At 43.8% G+C, this 14,999-nt stretch overlaps 1 protein-coding gene across 1 annotated transcript in view; it reads right to left on the bottom strand.

Annotated features, from left to right (window-relative positions):
- Slc25a30 (solute carrier family 25 member 30) overlaps positions 1–14,999 on the bottom strand; it is a 180,685-nt gene that overhangs the window by 29,029 nt on the left and 136,657 nt on the right. The gene's annotated exons all lie outside the window — the stretch shown is intronic.

Genomic DNA, 14,999 nt, shown 5'->3' with positions numbered 1-14,999 from the left:
GAGACTTCCAGATCCTTGTATTCCACACAATTCTGACACAAGATGCATAGAGATAGAAATAGAGAATTAGGGGCTGGAGAGATGTCTTAGTAGTGGTTAAGGCATTTGCCTATGAAGCTGAAGGATGGTTCAATTCCTCAGGACCCATGTAAGCCAGATGCACAAGGTGGCACATGCATCTGGAATTCGTTTGCAGTGGTTGGAGGCCCAGGCACGCCCATTCTCTGTGTGTGTGTACACCTCTTTCTCTCTTGCTCTCTCAAATGAATAAATAAAATTTTAAAAACACTTAAAAAAGGAAATAGAGAATTAAGAAAGGGAAAGGCTAAACCAGGGCACACCTTTAATCCCAGCACTCAGGAGGCAGAGGTAGGATGATCGCCATGAGTTCCAGGTCACCCTGAGACTACATAGTGAATTCCTGGTCAGCCTGGGCTAGGGTGATACCCTACCTGGTGCAGGGGGAAGGGGGGGAAGAAAGTGAAAGGGTAGAGAGCTGGGACATGTCAGAGGTTCAGAAGCTCTGTGCCCTGCTCCCTCGGTGTAATGAAGCATTATAGATCAGTTACATAGCATCTGCCTTCTCCTAGCAACTCTGTCCCCTACATGTAGCCCTGATGTGAAGAGGTTTTAGTCTTTCTGACAGCTGGATTTTTTCTCATGTTTATCTGATGCCTCTCCCATCCCTACTCTCCTCTGCAAAATTCTGCAAAACTTTCTTATTTGCAGTCCAGGCCAGTTGTTTTTACAGACTGTATCACATCCTGAATCTGCCATAAACTAATCTAATAAATCCCCCTTTTAATACAATTCACTTTTATCAATTCTGTTCCTCCAGAGAACCCTGACTAATACAACATTCATGCCTTAAACAGACTGTCTTTCTCTTTCTCCCTCCTAGCCCCCTTTCTCTCCCTTCATCTTCTTTCCCTTGTCAATTCTTGTCCCTCCATATCTTTGTTTTTGGATAACAATGTGGACTTTTGGATTTATCTTGAATCCAATTACTACAATCACATACCAATATCATTTTGATGGGAATTCAAAACAAGTCAGCCCCCACACCATAATCAGGATTACAGATGAAACAAAAATATCTTTGAGTACTCAATTCAGAGAACAAACAATTTTTATAAGGAATTCTGCACAATTAGTGATAAGCCCTTTTTGAAATCCAAAAAGGCCCTGACCAATAGCCCTTTGTTCATTTTTACTTCCTAGTTCTTCCTCCTCCTTGAGACTTCTTGTTTTGTTTTGTTTTGTTTTTGTTTTTCGAGGTAGGGGCTTATTCCAGCCCAGGCTGGCCGGGAATTCACTGGGTAGTCTTCAAGGTGGCCTCAAATTAACGGCTAGCCTCCTACCTCTGCCTCCCAAGTGTTGGGATTAAAGGTGTGGGCCACCACACCCAGCCTCCTTGAGACTTTTGGCAAGCGTTTTATTTGACAGGGTTTTTCTGAGTCTGTGCTCTTCCATCCAATCTGTTGACCAATTAGAACCCACTCTCCAGTATATATTCATATTAACTAGCCAGGCTCATTCTAACTTGATGCCTAACTTACATATGAACTGGAACCAATCAGGCTCACTTTAAAAATATAAACTCGGAGCTGGAGAGGTGGCTTAGCGGTTAAGCGCTTGCCTGTGAAGCCTAAGGACCCTGGTTCGAGGCTCTATTCCCCAGGACCCACGTTAGCCAGATGCACAAAGGGGCACACGCGTCTGCAGTTCATTTGCTGTGCCTGGAAGCCATGGCACGCCCATTCTCTCTCTCTCTCTCTCTCTCTCTCTACCTCCCTCCCTCTCTCTCTGTCACTTTCAAATAAATAAATAAAATTAACAAAATTAAAAATAAATAAATAAATAAAAATATAAACTCTCTGGTCCAGAGTGCTCTTTGGCACCCCCTTTCAGGACCCATCCTTGTAGCAGGAAGCTGTTTCTTTACCTTCTCTTTTGAATAAAATCTTGCTTGTTTGCCCTTCTGCTGTCTACATTCATCATTCTTCACAGTCATGAGACAATGAACTCAGTTTGATTCCAGGAAACCCATAAAAACTTCTGGTGCTCAAATTGCCCAGCTTTGGCTAGCAGAGGCCTCCCTCACCCGGCCCATGCGTCCTTTTGGATGTCCTATCTTTGAGCACTTCCTTGCTTTCTAGCATAATAATGACCAATTCTGTCCACATTTTCCTGGCATATAAAAACTAAAGTTGAGCCAGGTGTGGTGGCACAGGCCTTTAATCCCAGCACTCAGGAGGCAGAGGTAGGTGGATTGGTTTTTTGAGGCAGGGTCTCACTCTAACCCAGGCTGACCGGGAAATCACTATGTAGTCTCAGGGTGGCCTTGAACTCATGGTGATCCACCTACCTCTGCCTCCCAAGTGCTGGGATTAAAGGTGTGTGCCACCATGCTTTGCTTGCACTGCACTTTTTAAGATCACAATGAACAGCACACCATCCACCTACAGAGTACCCCTCATTTAAAAGCCTACACTGGGTTGGAGAGATGGCTTAGTGGTTAAGGCCCTTTCCTGCAAGGTAAAGAACCAATGTTCAATTTCCCAGGACCCTCATAAGCCAGATGCACAAGGTGGCACATGCGTCTGTGTTGGGAGCTATGAACCAAACCTCGGCCATGTTGACAGAAACCACCATATAACAAGTTAAGTTTCTATTTCCTCATCTAATGATCTATTACCAGAAATTAAGGAGCCGTTACGCCTGGGTGACAGCCTCTCCTGGTGCTGCCGGTAATTGATGAAGAAACAAAGAAATTACATTTAACCAGTAACCCTGTGATCTCTGGCCTGGTTATGATTCCTTCCCCCTACAACCCTATAAAAACCTATGTGTAAAAAATAAACTTTGAGACCTTGACAAATGCCTAGCTTGGTCTCCTTCTTGTGTCTGTTTGCCTCCCCCATTCAGGTTGGCTTCTCCCCGAGTCCTTGTTCAACTCCCCGCTGGCTGGGGTCCAGGACCTTAGAGAAACTAATAAGGCCATGGTACCTATGGGGGCCCTACAAGCAGGCCTCCCCACTCCAGTAGCAATTCCCGCAGGATATTGTAAAATCATTATTGACCTAAAGGATTGCTTTTTTACAATTCCCCTGCACCCTGAAGATCGTCAGCATTTTGCATTCAGTTTACCTGTGGTAAATTTTAGAGGCCCTATGCAGAGATTTCAATGGAAAGTATTGCCCCAAGGAATGGCTAATAGCCCTACACTGTGTCAAAAATTTGTGGCCCAAATTATAGATCCATTTAGACATAAATGGCCTTCTTTGTATATTATTCATTATATGGATGACATCCTCTTGGCCGGTCCTGATCCCACTGAACTCCTTACTTGCTCTCAAGAGCTTTCTAGGGCCCTTACCTGAGCTGGTCTTCAGATAGCTCCTGATTAAATTCAATTAAAACCCCCTTACTTATTCTTAGGCTTTGAACTCTTTCATAACAAAATTCTTTCACAAAAAATTCAACTTAAAACTAATCATCTAAAAACTTTAAATGATTTTCAAAAACTCATAGGAGGTATCAATTGGCTCAGGCCTTATCTTAAGTTAACTACTGGAGAGCTTAAACCCTTGTTTGACATCCTAAAAGGAGACCCAGATCCTGCTTCAGGCCGCTCATTAACAGCCCCTGCTCTAGAATCCCTGAAGATAGTGGAGGCCGCAATTCTGAGCCAAAGGGTCACTTTTATCTCTTATGAGAAGCCTCTTCTCCTGGTCGTTTGTGCCACTGACTTTACACCCACCGGGGTGTTCTGGCAGGAGGGGCCCCTCTTCTGGGTCCATTTACCCGCTTCACCACCCAGAGTCCTTACCCCTTACACCTCATGGGTGGCAATAATAATAATAAAATTAATAAAAATTGGACATGACCAAAGCAGAAAAATATTTGGTAAGGACCCTGATAAAATCATTCTACCCTACTCCACTTCCCAAATACAATGGTTAATACAAAATGATGACGAATGGGCAATATCTTGCACCTCTTTTCAGGGATCTCTTGATAACCACTAGCCTGCTAACAAACTTCTCCACTTTCTGAGGATTCAGCCATTTGTTTTTCCTACATTAACCTCTCCCCGACCCCTTCCCCATGTCCCCCTAGTTTTCACTGATGGCTCCTCTAATGGAGTGGCAGCCTTCTCTGTAAACAATCAAACCACTTCCCTACAATCCCCATTCCACTCTGCTCAACTGGTGGAACTTTTTGCTGTTTTACAGGTTTTTCAACAACTTCCAAATACCTCCTTTAATCTGTATACTGATAGTGCTTATATTGGTCAATCCATCCCCCTTTTAGAAACTGTGCCATACATAAACTCCACCACAAATGCTGCCCCTCTGTTTTTCTCCATCCATCAATGCATACATTCTAGACAACATCCCTTTTATATAGGCCATATTCGTGCTCATTCTGGACTCCCTGGGCCTCTAGCCACAGGCAATGCCATGACTGACAAAGCCACCCAGTTTGCCTTCCTTGTTAAGCTCGATCCTGTGGCCCAGGCCAAAGCAGCTCACTCTGTACATCACCTTAACGCTCAAACCTTACGTCTTCTTTTTAAAATCGCTAGGGAACAAGCTCGCCAGATAGTCAAACAATGCACAAACTGTGTCACCCTCCTACCCGTCCCCCACTTAGGCGTGAATCCTAGAGGTTTAATTCCCAATGAGATCTGGCAAATGGATGTAACACATGTTCCCTCATTTGGTAATCTTAAGTACCTCCATGTTACTGTGGATACCTTTAGTGGATTCATTTTTGCCAGCCTCCATGCTGGAGAGCTTCAAAAAATGTCATTGCTCATGTACTCAATTGCCTTAGTGTCATGGGAAAGCCCCAAATTATTAAAACTGATAATGGTCCTGGATATACTGGAAAAAAATTCCAAAATTTCTGCCATCAATTACAAATTAAACATATTACAGGCATACCATACAATCCCCAGGGTCAAGGAATTGTTGAGAGAGCCCATCAAACTATTACACATACCCTCCAAAAGTTAAAAATGGGGGATTTATATCTCATAAAAGGGTCCCCCAAAAAACATTCTTCATCATGCTTTGTTTGTCTTAAACTTTTTAACCCTTGATGCTCAAGGAAAGTCAGCTGCTGATCGCTTTTGGCACACAAACACAAAAAATCACCAAAGCTATGTGGAAAGATCCTTTAACCTTAAAATGGAATGGCCCAGACCCAGTACTCATTTGGGGCCGTGGATCAGTTTGTGTGTTTGATACTCAAAATGATGCCGCAAGATGGCTACCAGAACATTTAGTTAAACAAGTCAACGAGCCTATAAGTTCTCAGTAAAACATGCCCAAGAACACCCTGTTCCTGAGGCACCTTCCTCTTTTCTCTTCCAGGTTTCCAGTACTCAAGATTCAAGATGAAAACAGTCAACCCCCGACATCTACTGCTCCTTTGCTCCTTGTTGCCTATCATCCCCTTAACTACTGCTAACGTCTTTCAATGGGAATTTCAAGTAAAGGAGGGCCCCATCAACCAGGATTCCACCACCATTATTGGTTCAGGGCACTGCCCTCTTACAGGATGCTGGTCAGCCCTCACCTTTAAAATCACTCCCAAAACAATTACTTCTACATATAGTTCTTATGCCTGCTTTTCTTATGACAATAAGGGCAGTTGTTTAGATTATGTATCCACCTATGGAGGTTGTAGATATTGGAACTGCAGAATACATAAAGTTTATGGTAAAAAGGGTATTCTCCGCCTCCAAGGAAAAGAGCTCATCTTTGTTATCTCTGACCCTTGGCATGAGCGCTGGGAAAAGGGAGTCGCAGGCAAACTTTACAATGATGGCTGGTCCTCCTACCCTACAGGAAATATATATATATATCCAGACAATCAGTCCCTGCAGACTCCAAGGATCAAGTAAATCAAATAATTTTAGAAAATGAACAAAACCTCCACTCTGCCCTCCAAAATCATGACAAGGTAAAATGGGACTCTTGGCCAATATATCTCCAATATGCTGTCAATCTACTTAATGCCTCCCAGGTAAATGCCTCTTCTTGCTTGCTTTGTGCCTCCCTTTCATGTCCAATCCTTGCTGCAACTCCCCTACATGCCTCCTCTACCCTCAGCCTTTCCTTTAACCAATCTCACTATAAGACCACTCCTCCTATCTCCCCAGCCCCACTACTCTCTCACCATCTAAAAAACATTTTCACGTTGTGCTGCTTCCTTACTAATGAATCACTACCTACTGACTTAACTTGCACACAAAACACCTCTGTAACTATGGAACTTATATCCCCCCCACTGATTTATTTCTGGTGCAAAGAAACCCTGTTTACTCACATTAATAGCACCACCCCAGGACCCTGTATCCTGGTAGCTGTGGTCCCCCAACTCACCATGTACAGCCCCGATGAATTTGCCTGGCTCTTCCACACCACTCATAAGAGAGTAGCCTTCCTTCCACCAGTGGTAGGTGTAAGCCTGACCACATCAATTATTTCTGCAGGGGTGGCAGGCCGAGCATTGGGGCACTCCTTGTATTCTGTCAGCGAATTTTCTGAAAAACTACAACAGATGATTGATTCCACCACTAATAGTCTTGAATCCCTCCAGAGACAGATCACCTCCCTAGCCAAGGTCACCCTACAGAATGGACATGCTCTTGACCTCCTTACAGCTGAAAAAGGAGGAACATATATGGCTCTCAAAGAAGAGTGCTGTTTTTATGTCAATGAATCCGGAGTCATTGAGGAAAACATAAAAAATTTACAAAAACTTAGTCAAGAGTTGCATTCTCGATATGGTCCCTCCTCCCCTCAATTTTGGACCAATTCCCCCTTCCTCTCCTGGTTGCCATCACTAATAGGACCTCTACTTATTTTAATCCTCCTACTCACAATCGGACCTGTTATTATAAATAAAATCATTCTTTTATACGTCAACAGATTGATGCTATTAAGATGCAGCCTTTGCAGATTCATTATCATAGACTGGAGCTGATGGATCGAGGCATTGCCACTGAAGACCTACCACCTGCAGCTGTCACTCTCCCTTGATCTTACATTCTGTACTCATTTACTATACTGTGTACATTCTGTACTCATTTACTATACTCCTGTCCTCTACACCTCTGCTATCAATGCGGTATACTTGTCATGCATGGCCTAATAGCTACCCCTCCTACGGGAGCTGCATAGGATTCAGACCTATGTATATCAACACACAATAAAGTGAGTGTGATATGGGCACCAACATGGGTGCAAGGCAAAGCACCGCAAGGGAAGGTCCCTTTCTGACTGCTTCTGAATTCCCTGAGAGAAAAACCTGACTTACATGGAGGTTGGTACCATAACTGCTATCATTAAGGCCGTGCCTCACTCTCTGGCCACATAGGCCCTACCTCCCCTCCCCAAAAGGTACCAAGGCCCAAAGACTGTGGGAAAAAGACATCCTATGGGAGGAGTCAGGTCCCTACTCCCCCAGTTGGTTAATGCCCACCGTTGCAAAGTGGGCCTCCCCCTCTTTTTGTATAAAAGAAGGGAGGAGATGTTGGGAGCTATGAACCAAACCTCGGCCATGTTGACATAAACCACCATATAGCAAGTTAAGTTTCTATTTCCTCATCTAATGATCTATTACCAGAAATGAAGGAGCCGTTACGCCTGGGTGACAACCTCTCCTGGTGCTGCCGGTAATTGATGAAGAAACAAAGAAATTACATTTAACCAGTAACCCTGTGATCTCTGGCCTGGTTATGATTCCTTCCCCCTACAACCCTATAAAAACCTGTGTGTAAAAAATAAACTTTGAGACCTTGACAAATACCTAGCTTGGTCTCCTTCTTGTGTCTGTTTGCCTCCCCCATTCAGGTTGGCTTCTTCCCGAGTCCTTGTTCAACTCCCCGCTGGCCAGGGCACGTCTGTAGGTGGCTAGAGGCCCTCGTGTGCCCATTCTCTTTCTCTGTCTCTCTCTCTTCTCCCTCCCTCTTTCTCTGTCTTTCTCTCTCAACTAAATAAACAAAAATAGAATATTTTTAAAGCCTACACCATAGGTGTTGCAGGAAACCTTTTCCCTGGGCAAACACACATCTAATCACCCCAGAGAGGGTGCAGATGACAGACCAAAGGACAACTACAACTAAACCAGTCTTGGTCAACCAGTGAGTTTATTGGAATTGCTTCCATATCGGGGTGAGGTGTTGCTTGCAGGAGCAATACATAACTCAAAGGCAGCTACCTCAGCAAAATGCCCCCCCCCCCTAGCATGGTGACAGCTCACAGAAGCTGCATCTCTGGAGCATGCTGTACAACCTGCAGGCAGCTTGGCTGGCCAGTTCCCAGCACACCACAGGACTTGCAAGCAGCTCAGTTGAAGAGCCCCTCTACAGGCAATGTTTTCCCTCTGTAAACCTTAGGGAGAAGTTTTGCAACCTTTTCCCTAAACACATTGATTTCTTGAGTCTCCTGAGTTCCCCCACCACCCCACCCCTCATGAGGAATGTTTCAGTTCAGAGAAAGCTGCATTACAATAGGGTTCCATATTTGTACCTTTCATTTACCATAGTGATCACTCTGCATTAATAAATTTACCCATTTTTTCTGTCATGCGATTTACACAAGATAGTTGATGCCAGGGATCGCATTGACAGGCTGGTGACATGTGAGCTGTTAATGAATTCCCCAAAGATTAAAAAAAGGCATAAGTAGAATTTATTAGATATATTGATGTACACTCACATTGAGTAAGTCAGTAGAGAGAAATTGCCTACACAGAAACATTCTAAGGGGTTCTATGTGGGCAACTGGGCAGTGTTTAAACATCATCATTTCCTCAAATAATTGAAACTGATGCTTATCAGAGATAGCAATAACTGCCTTGAGGCAGTGATGGTCTTACTTGGACACCCATCTGACAGTGGCATCCACATTTTACAGCTAGTGCTTGTTATAATTAACTTTTCTGATGAGGTAAGGTCTTGCTTGGAAGCAGCAGTGACTTTGTTGAACCTAGAAAACATTCTTGTTTTAAGGGGAGAATGGCTCAGCACTGCTACCCTTCCCAGAAGACAGTTCACAGTTGAGGAACACCAGTTGTACCACTAGCAACAAACCCTTTAGTTCAAGACTGCTTTGTAGTGCCTTTCATCTTTCTGTCTTTTAAATGCAGTGAAATTAAAGTGCACTGCACCAAAGCTTTTGAATTAATGTACTTGTCAATGTGGTTATATCACCAATTTTATACTGCTATATATGTCATTTTAATTCCCACCAATTCTACAGTTATTTTTGTCATGCTCACTCTTGTTACCTTAACTCTGACTCCAATGGCCCCTATCAGAAACCACCAATAATCAGTAACAACCTCCAATTAGTAATCATTACTAATTTCTAGATTATTCTTCCCCACCTCCCAATTAAGAGAGCTTGGGGGTATCTTGCTACATTATAACTACTAAGCAGCTCAGTTTCTGCAGGTCAGCAATCTAGGGGGCTTAAGAAGGTAGCTCAGGTCCAGATTGCTCACAAGACTGCTGTCAGGGGTCACTTAGGGCTGCAGTCATTTCAAGGCATGTCCCTGGTTGGAGGTGGTGCACTTCTGAGTTCACATTGCCTGGCTACTGCAAACTCAGAAGATCCTCTTTCAGACTCTCTCTTGGCTGTTGGCAGCTTCAGGTCCTGGCTGATCATAGGCTGATGTAATCACTTCCTAGGACTCCCACACCAAAATACCACTACCTGGGTAGTCCAAAAAGACAGGACTGAAGTGCTGAAAAGTGACATTGGAGTGTTCAGAACTAAATGACACATCTCTGTCATACCTTCCAATGCTCAGGGGACATTTATCAGAAGTGACAGATTGAATATAAGAGCCAAAGGATAGGAAGGAATGCTTTGGAATGCTGTCTTCCAGACAAAGAGTGGTGGTGGCATTCGTGATCTCACACTGGCTGCCCCTACTTGCACAAGAGCTGCATAAAACTGAGGGCAAAAAAAAGGACATCAAAATAGAAAAGAGACTAGTTGGAAAGAAGCTGGGCTTCAGTGGGTGGAGGGATGCAGGAGAGGAGACAAATGAGGATAGTGGGAGATTATGACCAGGATCCATTGTGTAAATATATGGAAGTTATAAATAAAATGTTTAAAAGATAAATTAAAAGAGACAAAGACAAAATCTATGCTGTCACAGTTCCAAAGGCTAGGAGTCAGAAGCCAATGTGAGTAGTGCTGTCTTCTCTCTCTCACTCAAGGTTCTGGGGGGGGGAATGCTTCTTTGACTCTTTTCTAGATTTTGCTGTCATTAATCCAAGGCATTCTCTGACCTGAAGTACATCATCTGAGTTCTATCTGTACCTTCAGATGTTCTTCTCTGAACATATCGTTGTACCTTTATTTCCTACTTAAAAGGGCACCAGTTATAAGGTTAATAGCCACTCTAATCCAGTAAAATACTTTGAAATTCTAGAATGACCCCCATAGCGCATGGTTTGGAAGCCAAAGCTTGCTACCACTAGAAGGTGGTAGAATTTTTTAAGTGTGTCCTAGTGGAAGGTCTTCCAGCCATTGGAGACATGCTCTTGAAGAAGATGGTAGAACTCCAACCTCTTTCTTTTCTTCACTTGTTCACTTCCTGGCTATCAGATGAGTGACAGTAACTTTTATTTATTTATTTATTTATTTTTTTGGTTTTTCGAGGTAGGGTCTCACTCTAGCCCAGGCTGACCTGAATTCACTATGGAGTCTCAGGGTGGCCTCGAACTCATGGCAATCCTCCTACCTCTGCCTCCCAAGTGCTGGGATTAAAGGCATGTGCCACCATGCCCGGCTGAGTGACAGTAACTTTGATACATGCCGCCTGTGAACTTGCCCCAGGTCTAAAAGCAACAAAGCCAGTCAATCATATCCAAGTGTGGTGGTTTGAATCACATGTCCCCTTAAACTCACGTGTTCTTAATGCTTGGTTCCAGCTGATGGAAATTTGGGTGTGGGAGCCTTACTAGGGGAAAGTGTGTTTTGGGAGGTGGATTTAGGTGTGTTATAGTGTGGGGTTCCCCAGAGGGGTCCCTGCTCAGGGCTGTCTACGCGACCCCAAGAACACTCACGCAGGACGCTCTCAATGCAAACCGCACGAGGTTTATTGAATCCGATGCATCGGGGCTCAACACAGATTCCTCTCGCAGGAGGGGTGAAGAGCCCCTAGCAACGGGTTTGGTCAGCTTATAAAGGCTAAAACCACAGGTATGCAGAGTCAAAGGGGATTTCCAGCCCTGGGTCCCTCTGATTGGGTGGGGCCCACGGGGTGGGCTCGTGTCTGGGGGCTTCAGATATGTGTTGACCGTTGATTGGTTGTGTCCAGGTGGGGAGTTATCTTAATGAGGAACTAGGAGTTTGTTCAGCTCGAGTCCTGGGAATTTAGGCATTGTGTAAGGCGTACAAAAGGTCAGGTTCCTCGTGGTGTGCTTTTTACAAAATGGAGGCAGTTGCAAAATGGCGGTTCTGTGATTCAGTGCAGTAGCAAGCAAGCCATATTACAGAAGCTTAAAAAGGCAGGTTAGCAGAGCAAATAGAAAACAGGGCAGCAGAAATAGGGCAACTTTTATCCTTTCAATAGCCTGCTCCCCCTTGCTAGAATTTGGCTCATTCTCTCTTTTTTTTTTAATTTTTTTTTAAGTTTTTCAAGGTAGGTTCTCACTCTGGTCCAGGCTGACCTGGAATTAACTATGTAGTCTCAGGGTGGCCTCGAACTCTCAGTGATCCTTCTACCTCGAGGGGGGGGGGGCGAGGGGGGGCTGGATCATTCTTTTGCTGCTGTTTACCACATGCTGTGGCAGAGGTGATATGGTAGTTTGAATGGATGGCCTCAATATATCTAGGATTTTATCACAGTTTAAAATTTAGATCTATAGTCACCTGGCTGGAGGAGATATAAGGTGTGGGGGTAGATCTTGCTTGAGCTCTGCCTGGAGTTCCTGGAGTGTGCTTTTTGGTGGTGGCTTTTTCTCTCTGCTTGGACCTGTGAAAGCAGGCTAGTTTCTTCTGCCATCATGGAACTTCCCCTCTATCTTCAATAAATTCCCTTCCTTCATAACTGTGTCTGGTCTGGAGGTTCATACTAGTGACCTGAAACTGTCTGCTACAGAATGTGTACCAGAATGTGGGGTGTGGCTGAGATGAATCTGACCATGTGGATTTTGGTCTGTTGGAACTTTTGTTTTAGAAGAATGGGCATGGACTTGGTACTTGCAACTGAAGATGCCTTCTGGAGTGGGTAAGCCAAGTTTTATGGACTATTCTGATGAGAGTTTGAGAATGCTAACTGCAGAGAGAATTGCATTTGGAAACTTATCTTATAAACTTTCCCAGGGGAAGGAAAGACTACAGAGGACTTTGTTGGAAGTGGGCTACTGGCATAGGGGCAGACTTTATTCAGCTGCCCAGGTGCTGAGAGTTTGAATTTGATCAAGGTTAAATTTGTAATGGACTGACATGCTTGGCTAAAGATACGGAACTGAGAGATTTGAAATTTTAAGTTGGAAAAATTCAAGCAAGTGTAAAATTTACTGGCACAGACAGAGATTGGTTTTAGGTTACTGAAGCTGCTATTGTCAAATCCATTAGCAGTCTTAAGGAAGATGGCCCAACTGCTTTACATTAAAACAATGGAGAGAATGCCTGAGGTGATTTCACCCCAGCAAGACTGATAGAAATGCAAACTGTTTCAGAAAAGAGTTGACTGGAGCAGGAACCTGCTCTTCCAGGTTATGATTTGTTTTGTTTTGTTTTGTTTTTTTGGTTTTTTGAGGTAGGGTCTCACTCTGGTCCAGGCTGACCTGGAATTAACTCTGTCATCTCAGGGTGGCCTTGAACTCATGGCAATCCTCCTACCTCTGCTTCCCGAGTGCTGGGATTAAAGGCAAGCGCCACCACGCCCGGCTTCCAGGTTATGATTTATTTCATCCCTGAATTAAGAATATGGCTGTGTTGGGCTGGAGAGATGGCTTGGCAGTTAAGGTACTTGCCTACAAAGCCTAAGGACTCAGGTTCAAGTCTCCAGTATCCACATAAGCCAGATGCACAAAGTGGCGCATGTGTCTGGAGTTTGTGCCCATCCTCTCTTTCTCTCTAATAAATAAAATATAAAACAATAACAACAACAACAAAAGAATATGACTGTGTCCTGCACACCTGGTATTGATTTTGGAAGCATCAAAAAAATGCATGGAGTGGTTATGAAATACACACAGTACCAGGAGCTGCTGCTGAGACATGGCATATAAGCAGGGCATGCTGACCCCAAAGCTGGCAAAACCATTGGAAGATGGACCATGGTTTGCACGAAGACCCGAAGACATTCTGGATACACCAGGACTGTGTGAGGGCTACCATGGAGGCTGTTGGCTAGGGATGGAAGTTTTCCCTGGCTACTCAGCCCAGCTGGAGGGGCAGAATTGGAAAATCCAGAAATGGTCAGTCACTGGTATATTAGACATGAACTGTAAAAGTTTGATGTCTGCCTGATGGATGTTGAGTTTGCATTGTTCCAATCTCTCCCTGTTATGCCTTTTAGCAGTTGTAAATGTTTACTCTGTGCCTTTATATGTTAAAAATATATAACTTAGCCTGGTGTGGTGGCACACGCCTTTAATCCCAGCATTTGGGAGGCAGAGGTAGGAGAACTGCCATGAGTTCAAGGCCACTCTGAGACTACATAGTGAATTCCAGGTCAGCCTGAATGAGAATGAGACCCTACCTTGAAAAAGAAAACAAAACAACAACAAAAAAAAATCACACACACATACATACATACATACATACATACATATCTTGTTTGATTTTATAGATTTTACAGCTCATAACTAAGAGACAATCTTAAATCTCAGATGATACTTAGGACTTTGGAACTATCTTAAGTTGGTAAAGACTGTGGGCAACTTTGGATTTGACAATATACAGTGTAAGATCGTTTTGAATGTACTTGGGCCAGGGGCAGAATGTGGTAGTTAGAATGGATGATCCCCAATATTTTAAGAATTTCATTACAAGTTTGTAATTTAGATCTGCTGCCACCTGGCTGGAGAGGTGTCACTGTTGGTAGATCTTAGGGTCCAGCCATAAGGTGTGGGGGTAGATCTGGAATTCCAGTCTAAAGGTATGCAGAGTGCTTGAGCTCCTGCCTTTAGTTCCTATAGTATGCTTGCTTTCTTTTTGGTGGTGGTTTTTTCTCTCTCTGCTTGGACCTGTGAAAGCAGACCAACTTCTTCAAGCATTATGGAACTTTCTCTCTATCTTCAATAAATTCCCTTCATCCATAACTATGTCTGGTTTGGAGGTTCATCCCAGTGACCTGAAGCTGTCTGATACAGGTGATGTCCAGCCTCTGGTCAGGCCATGATTTTCCCTGCCATCATGAAGCTTCCCACAAGCCTGTAGGCCAAAATAAAAACTTTCCTTCCATTGGCTCCTTTACTTAGGTGCTTTGTCCTAGCAATGCAAAGGTAACTACAACAGAAGACTGGTATCAAGATTGGGATTGGATTGGGCTGGGGAGATGGAAGATGGTTTAATGGTTAAAGTGCTTGCCTGTGAAGCCTAAGGACCCAAGTTTGATTCTCCAGGTCCCATGTAAGCTAAGTGTACAAAGTGGCACATGTACCTGGAGTACATTTGCAGTGACTAGAGGCCCTGCCATACCCATTCTCTCTTCCTCTCTCCCTCTTTTTCTCCCTCTCTGCATCTCTAGTGCATTAAAAAAAAAAAAAAGAGTGGGATCATTGCTGCAAGAAACCTGACTGTGTGACTTTTGGCCTTGTGGAACTGATTTATGGGAGGAATGTGGAAAGATTTTGAAATCGTGGATTAAGATATACTTTTCATGCTCTAAATAGAGCTTGATGATCATTCTGGTCAGAGTTGAAAGACCTAAAGATAGCAAGAACAAGAAATGTGGACTGTGTAGTCTTGGCTTATGAAGGGAAAAACAGCTTTGTCCAGATTAGAGGA

The sequence above is a fragment of the Jaculus jaculus genome, chromosome 3, assembly GCF_020740685.1.
Source record: "Jaculus jaculus isolate mJacJac1 chromosome 3, mJacJac1.mat.Y.cur, whole genome shotgun sequence".
NCBI classification, from domain to species: Eukaryota; Metazoa; Chordata; class Mammalia; order Rodentia; family Dipodidae; genus Jaculus; species Jaculus jaculus.
The sequence above is the reverse complement of the archived record's forward strand: the minus strand, read 5'-3'. Positions and strand labels throughout refer to the sequence as shown.